The sequence below is a fragment of the Capra hircus genome, chromosome 3, assembly GCF_001704415.2.
Source record: "Capra hircus breed San Clemente chromosome 3, ASM170441v1, whole genome shotgun sequence".
Taxonomy (NCBI): domain Eukaryota; kingdom Metazoa; phylum Chordata; class Mammalia; order Artiodactyla; family Bovidae; genus Capra; species Capra hircus.
In genome coordinates, this window is record NC_030810.1 from 34,602,326 (window position 1) to 34,611,248 (window position 8,923).

General features: G+C 39.1%; 1 pseudogene; it reads right to left on the minus strand.

The window, feature by feature from the left end:
- On the minus strand, nucleotides 7,146-8,505 carry LOC102191667 (annotated as a pseudogene).

The window sequence follows — 8,923 nt, forward strand, 5'->3', positions numbered from 1 at the left end:
TCTTGAAAATTAAAGATTAGGTAGCTTGTATGAAATCCCCTAGTTTGGGTTTGTCTGACGTTTTCTCACAATAGACTGGAGTTATGGACTTTTTGGACGAATAATCTAAAGGTACAGTGCCCTTCTCACATCATGTCAAGGATACATGTTACAAACATGATTTATCACCAGTGATGTTAACCTTGATCATTCAGTGAAGGTGGTGTATGTCGTATTTCTCTACTGTAAAGTTACTATTTTTATAGTAACTATTTTCATATTCTATTAGTTAGAAGGGGAGTGACCAAGTGTAGCCTACACTCAGGGCGAGAGGAATTAAGTTTTATCTCCAGGTGTGGGAGAGCAACTTCCCTTATTGTTTGCAATTCTTATGTAAGAAATATTTGTCTCTTATCCTTCAATCATTTATTTATTTGATCACATATATCAGTATGGCTTCATAGATGATTGTTTTACCCTTTAAATTATAACTCAGTACTATCCTTATTGCTATTTATCAATATTCTGTTGCAAAACTGTTCCGACTTTGGCCATTGGGAGCTCTTTGAGGTTGACTGCTCTATCCTTTTCACATATCACCATTTTTTTAAAGCACTTCACTATTTTCTGTCACTATGAGATGCTACTCTAGGCTCAGATACGTTCTCTCTGCCCCTAGAATCATCATTTGTCCAAGGATCCCTTACTCCTTATATTGAGAAAGATGTTAGAAACCAAGATGTGGGTGCTAGATGTGGTTCTAGGTTCTCTTGGTGCTAGATAATATACGTATGCATGTATACTACTCCATGCGTATACACATAAGAAGAGTTAAAGTAAATGAAAGCACAAATAGGTTGTTACACATAAGCTATGAAGAAAAATGCCACATCCTATTTAAAGGAATTACAGGTGTTATTTACTATAAACGAGGCAAGGCAATGGCCAGTGTGATCTTCTTTGCAGCAGGAATACAAAATGAACAAGAATTAGTTAGTTTAGTTCAGTCGCTCAGTCATGTCCGACTCTGCGACCCCATGAATCGCAGCACGCCAGGCCTCCCTGTCCATCACCATCTCCCAGAGTTCACTCAGACTCATGTCCATTGAGTCGGTGATGCCATCCAGCCATCTCATCCTCTGTCGTCCCCTTCTCCTCCTGCCCCCAATCTCTCCCAGCATCAGAGTCTTTTCCAATGAGTCAACTCTTCACATGAGGTGTCCAAAGTACTGGAGCTTCAGCTTTAGCATCATTCCTTCCAAAGAAATCCCAGGGTTGATCTCCTTCAGAATGGACTGGTTGGATCTCCTTGCAGTCCAAGGGACCCTCAAGAGTCTTCTCCAACAACACACTTCAAAAGCATCAATTCTTTGGCGCTCAGCCTTCTTCATAGTCCAACTCTCACATCCATACATGACCACGGGAAAAACCATAGCCTTGACTAGCTGGACCTTAGTCAGCAAAGTAATGTCTCTGCTTTTGAATATACTATCTAGGTTGGTCATAACTTTTCTTCCAAGGAGTAAGCGTCTTTTAATTTCATGGCTATAGTCACCATCTGCAGTGATTCTGGAGCCCAAAAAGATAAAGTCTGACACTGTTTCTACTGTTTCCCCATCTATTTCCCATGAAGTGATGGGACTGGATGCCATGATATTCATTTTCTGAATGTTGAGCTTTAAGCCAACTTTTTCACTCTCCTCTTTCACTTTCATCAAGAGGCTTTTTAGCTCCTCTTCACTTTCTGCAATAAGGGTGGTGTCATCTGCGTATCTGAGGTTATTGATATTTCTCCCAGCAATCTTGATTCCAGCTTGTGTTTCTTCCAGTCCAGCATTTCTCATGATGTACTCTGCATAGAAGTTAAATAAGCAGGGTGACAATATACAGCCTTGACGTACTCCTTTTCCTATTTGGAACCAGTCTGTTGTTCCATGTCCAGGTCTAACTGTTGCTTCCTGACCTGCATACAGATTTCTCAAGAGGTAGGTCAGGTGGTCTGGTATTCCCATCTCTCTCAGAATTTTCCACAGTTGATTGTGATCCACACAGTCAAAGGCTTTGGCATAGTCAATAAAGCAGAAATAGATGTTTTTCTGGAACTCTCTTGCTTTTTCCATAATCCAGCAGATGTTGGCAATTTGATCTCTGGTTCCTCTGCCTTTTCTAAAACCAGCTTGAACATCAGGGAGTTCACAGTTCACGTATTGCTGAATCCTGGCTTGGAGAATTTTGAGCATTACTTTACTAGCACGTGAGATGAGTGCAATTGTGCGGTAGTTTGAGCATTCTTTGACATTGCCTTTCTTTGGAATTGGAATGAAAACTGACCTTTTCCAGTCCTATGGCCACTGCTGAGTTTTCCAAAATTGAACAAGAATTAGCCAGACAAAAAAGGCAAGGAGAGAGCATTTCAGGCAGAAGGAGCAGCCTCTGAAGAAATACTGTGTAGGAAGAGCTCTTGCATTTGCAAAAGTGGAAAGGATCCGTCATGGTGAGAGCAAAGAGATCCAAGGGAAATGTAACTGTACATGGGCAGAGGCTGAATCATGTGTGGCCTCGAAGGCCATGATGAGAATTTCAGGTTTTGTCATGATTGCAATGGGTTATCTTTGAAGGGCTTCAAATAGGAAGGGAGTTGCCTCCTGGTTCACATAGAAATGTATGCCTGTGTGAAGTGGGAACCACCCCCAACTGCCTCAGCTCTCCTTCCCCCCTCTCCTATAAGCTTGTTTCTGCTGGCACTCATCCCCAGGAAGCCATATCACTGTGGTCCATGCCAGTCTTATCTTTCCAGTTTGCTTTGGATTTCACCAAGGCCATATCTATGAAATGCAGTCATATGAGGGATACCTGTATGCTTTTGTTGTAAAGTGTGCTCTCCTTTACATTATTATGTAAAGCCTTTCCCATGAACAGACTTATATCCAGTGCCTCACAGAACTCCAGGCTCTGCTGAATAGTAAGAATAATGTTTCCTTCTGTTGCTCAGTTGCTATGAAGTTCAGGACCACCTATGATACACACTGAGTTGTATTTTCCTGTGAATTCGTGATAAAATAATTTCTCCTCTCCTGTTTTACTGATTGGTTGATTATAATGACTGTTCAGATAGTTCATTATATCTGTACTTTTACAAATTGAACATATTTTTTGAAGTGAGGGCCGTTACAATATATATATATATATATATGTATATTTTAATGAACAAAGAAATAAGAAGGCTATCCTACTACTCGAGCCTAGAATTTTCTCTCTGGCACCACTACGAGCCTCAGGCTGAGGATTTCATCAACACAGCTCCTGACATTGCTCTGTTTCTCTGAACAGCTCTAATTACTGCAGAGTTGTTAATGTTTGTTGATTATTGGGCCAAATGAATTAACAATGGTCTGTTGTTTTTGTTAAATAATGGGGTACTGGTTATTTAAAATGTTCATTGTGCCTTATGTAAAAGTAAATGTTTGCTAAGCGTAAAATACCTTAAGAAAGCAATTTGTTTATTAAAATCATAGATTTAAAAATGCATGGATCAAATGTAACTATTGAAATGAAAATAGTAGGTTTTATATCATCTATGGAGTAGAACTGCTGGAATGCAATAAAGACAAACAATGATCACCAGAAGAACACCATTACAGTCATTGCTTAATTACAGTTTATTTTTCCTTTCCTCTTGTGATAATTACTTAGTCCTTCAGACCAAGAGATGCTGACATTTTGCTAACAGCATGATTGTTTTTATTACACACACCTGTGATTTCCTCCCATTTTTAGTCCTAAGACAATGTGTTCAATTATTTGCAGATTCTAAATTTATTTTAATGGTGTCTATGTTTATTTAGATTAATGAGTCTAATTTTTAAAAATTAGAACAATTTTATTTTGACATTTTACAAATATATGGAGTGCCAGTTGACTTGTTAAAGAATTCTCAGTCCTTATACCATATACATAAACTTAAGTTAGAAGGTCAAGTTAGAAAAGCATCAGCACCAAAACTTGGATTTAAAAGACAGCTCTATTACATACCGGGTGTGAACTCAGACAAATCAATTAGTCCTTCTGAATTGCCCTTCTTTTATTTTTAAGATAGAGTTTGTAGTTATCCTTCTATCCAAACCACTAGGCTGTTATGAGGTTCCAAAGGCATAATTACTGAAAAATGTCCCACTTTCTACACCATAAATTTTTTGTCAAGGATCAGTCGTCATATATATATTCATTCATTTCAAAAATGTTTGCTGAGTGCACTCAGTGCACCATCCCCAGTGCTCATGCCAGATATCTAGAGATGTTTGAATAGAAGATAATGATGAAAACAAGTTTCATAGCATTAAACATGTACATGGTATTTCTTAGATTACATCTGTGTAACAACATCAGAACATTATCATGGAGTTATGATATTTCCTTTTGTTAACCCTTTAAAATTTGTTTTACTTATTTTGAAAACAATACATTTCTTCTAACTTTGTCATAGATATTATATACTGAGCATTACCAATTAATGTAACTGAAAATCTCGATTTGTAACTGTATGATTTATGATTCTACTATTTCTAGTAAAGAAAAAATTAGAAACTGGTTAATTTTTTACTAAATTGGTGAATTTTATCAGGTTTTGAGGTTTTTTTTTCATTAGCACTGAATTTTAATTAATATCGATAGTTTACATGAAGAACAGGACTAGAATAGTGTTTACAATCAACTTCTGAAAAATCACATTTACATAAAGGAAATAAAAGAGGCCAGCAGAAGTCAAAAAAAAAAAAAGGTGCAGCTTGTATTATTGCACTTGGACGAAGCATGCTGTTCAAGGTGGCATAATACTTAGGCCACACAAGGCCAGGAGGAGGACACAAACACAGAGGACAAACACCCCCTCCCCCCAGGTAGTATTACTTCTGGATTCTCCAAGGAGCTCAAAAATATTTAGTATTTTTAGAAGATTCAACTAGAGCTCTTTACAAAGATGAGTCTTCAACAGGTTTTAGTTACGGCCATGCTCTTCATTTCAAATCATGTGCAAGTCTAACATACAGCTTCTACTGCAACCAATGAGATATCTGTCACATTAGAATGACCCAGGGCCCCAGACCATGGAAAGCAGGAAAGGGAATGAAACTCTACTTTATACAATTTCAAGGAATAATACTGTGGCTATAGTTTATCCTTTTGAGCACTGTTCATTTTGGTCATTGATCTCAGCACATGAGAAAAAGTGACAGTGAGTACAAGTGGACATGAAAAATAATTCCTTGTAGACTTTTGGATCACAGCCATTCTGACTGGCGTGAAATGGTACCTCATTGTGGTTTTGATTTGCATTTCTCTGATAATGAGTGATGTTGAGCATCTTTTCATGTGTTTGTTAGCCATCTGTATGTCTTCTTTGGAGAAATGTCTATTTAGTTCTTTGGCCCATTTTTTTATTGGGTCGTTTATTTTTCTGGAATTGAGCTGCAGGAGTTGCTTGTATATTTTTGAGATTAGTTGTTTGTCAGTTGCTTCATTTGCTATTATTTTCTCCCATTCTGAAGGATGTCTTTTCACCTTGCTTATAGTTTCCTTTGTTGTGCAAAGCTTTTAAGTTTAATTAGGTCCCATTTATTTGTTTTTGCTTTTATTTCCAGTATTCTGGGAGATGGGTCATAGAGGATCTTGCTGTGATGTATGTCAGAGAGTGTTTTGCCTATGTTCTCCTCTAGTTTTATAGTTTCTGGTCTTACGTTTAGATCTTTAATCCACTTGAGTTTATTTTTGTGTATGGTGTTAGAAAATGTTCTAGTTTCATTCTTTTACAAGTGGTTGACCAGTTTTCCCAGCACCACTTGTTAAAGAGATTGTCTTTAATCCACTGTATATTCTTGCCTCCTTTGTCAAAGATAAGGTGTCCATAGGTGTTTGGATTTATCTCTGGGCTTTCTATTTTGTTCCATTGATCTATATGTCTGTCTTTGTGCCAGTACCATACTGTCTTGATGACTGTGGCTTTGTAGCAGAGCCTGAAGTCAGGCAGGTTGATTCCTCTAGTTCCATTCTTCTTTCTCAAGATTGCTTTGGCTATTCGAGGTTTTTTGTATTTCCATACAAATTGTGAAATTATTTGTTCTAGCTCTGTGAATAAATGCTGGAGAGGATGTGGAGAAAAGGGAACCCTCTTACACTGTTGGTGGGAATGCAAACTAGTACAGCCACTATGGAGAACAGTGTGGAGATTCCTTAAAAAATTGGAAATAGAACTGCCTTCTGACCCAGAAATCCCACTGCTGGGCATACACACTGAGGAAACCAGAATCGAAAGAGACACGTGTGCCCCAATGTTCATCGCAGCACTGTTTATAATAGTCAGGACATGGAAGCAACCTAGATGTCCATCAGCAGATGAATGGATAAGAAAGCTGTGGTACATATACACAATGGAGTATTACTCAGCCATTAAAAATAATACATTTGAATCAGTTCTAATGAGGTGGATGAAAACTGGAGCATATTATACAGAGTAAAGCAAGCCAGAAAGAAAAACACCAATACACTATACTAATGTATATATATGAAATTTAGAAAGATGGTAACGGTAACTCCGTATGTGAGACAGCAAAAGAGACACAGATGTATAGAACAGTCTTTTGGACTCTGAGGGAGAGGGAGAGGGTGGGATGATTTGGGAGAATGGCATTGAAACATGTATAATATCATATATAAAATGAATCACCAGTCCAGGTTCGATGCATGATACTGGTTGCTTGGGGCTGGTGCACTGAGACGACCCAGAGGGATGGTACGGGGAAGGAAGAGGGAGGGGGGGTCAGGATGGGGAACACGTGTATACCTGTGGTGGATTCATGTTGATGTATGGGAAAACCAATACAATATTGTAAAGTAATTAACTTCCAATTAAAATAAATAAATTTATATTTTAAAAATAAAATAATAAAAGAAGAAAAGAAAAAATAATAATTCTTACGCTATTAGTAGAAAATAGAATTTTTTTTAAAGTCCCTGGCCACGTTCACAAAGGTGGCATAACTGTATGCATAAGAAAAAGACTGTAAACTTATAGAAAAGATAAACTCTGGCTTCTAAACAAATCACAAAATTCATTTTGCCTTTACCCATGAGAGTTATAGAGACAAATGTAAACCAGTAGACCCTAGTTACCAGAAAAAAAAAAAAAAATCCTCCAAAGACAAGAAATGACCTTAAAGTTTTGCCTGGACTAGTTTTAACTGCAGGTTCTGTCTGAGTTTATCCATGAACTCAGAAGTATGCAAGCAGTCAGAACGTTGCACGTTGGGTAAACCTTTAATACATGCAGCTAAGTCCTTGGTCATGAAGCCAGCCTCAATGATCTCAATACAGATTTCTTCCAAAGCCTTTGCTGAAAAGCTGAACTCTTTGTTATCAAGCTTAGCTCTGTGGGCTAAGTCTCTGGTCCAGGCAAAAATTGAAGCAATGGGATCGGTGGATGTCTCCTGTCCTTTCTGGTACATTCAGTAGTGACGGGTTACAGTCCCGTGGGCAGCCTCTTCTTCTACTGTCTTGCCATTTGGACAAATCAGCACACTGGTCATCACGCCAAGAGAGCCATAACCTTGGGCCATGGAGTCTGACTGCAGGTCCCCATCATAGTTCCACAGGCCCAAATGAAGCCCCCCTCCGACTTCATAGTTTGGGCCACCATGTCATCAACGAGCCTGTGCTCATACCAGATACTCTGAGCTTCAAACTCAGATTTGTACTGCTTGTCATATATCTCCTGAAAGATGTCTTTAAAACCTCCATCGTATTTCTTCAGAATAGTGTTTTTGGTGCTCAGATACAAAGGCCAATTCTTAAACAAAGCCATCTGAAAAGAACTGTGTGCAAAATCTTTGACTGACTTATCTAGATTGTACATCCCCATGGCAACATCACCACTCTCTGTGAAATTATGTACTAAGTATACCATTTTGGGGGATCCATCGCTTGGCATGTAGGATATCTTTACTTTTCCAGGCCCCGGCACAACAAAATCGGTTGCTCTATGTTGATCCCCATAAGCATGACGACCTATGATAATGGGTTTTACCCATCCGCTCACAAGCTGGGGTATATTTTTCCAGATAATAGCTTCCCTGAAGACAGTGCCACCCAGAATATTTCAGATGGTGCCATTTGGAGATTTCTACATTTGTTTCAACTTCAACTCCTCCACTCTCTTCTCATTGGGGGTGATGGTGGCACATGACACCAACGTTGTACTTCTTTATAGCTTCTGCAGTGTCCTTGGTGACCTGGTCATTGGTGGCATCGTGATTCTCTATGCCTAAATTGTAGCTGTGCAGGTCCAGTTCCACGTAGGGAAAAATGAGTTTCTCTTTAATCAACTCCCAAATGATTCATGTCATTTCATCTCCCCGCATCTCTACCACAGACCCGCCTTGGATTTTTTGAGACATTTTGACTTCAATAAACCTCTTTACAATTTCTAATCACCCCAACTCCTCTCAGTCTTTCAGACTCAGCTTATCTCCTGCAGGGAAGTTACGTTGGCGATGACCCGGGAGCACACAATCACTTTGCTCAGTCACTTCTGCTCAGTGTCCACTTTGGCAATCCCGGCTGGACCCCAACTGTTCCGGATTCTCACGGTGACTCAGCAGAAACCCCCAGGTTCTGTGTTTAGTTCTTAGTATTGTCCTGATCACTTCTTCTCGCCTGACAGTGGGCCCAAGCCAAGTAACATGACAAACTGTCACAGAAAAAGACTTTTGAGACCTTCTGTATCACCTGTTTTCTGGAGTTTATTTCAGAATCAGAAGCGGAAATGGCAGTAGGACTCCAAAGCAAGAGAAATGTGAGCTGTAGTTACAACAGGGCAGCAAGGAAGTGAAGTTACTGCAGGGACAGAAATACAGCAGTGACGGGGATGACAGCAGTGACGACAGAAATACAGCAG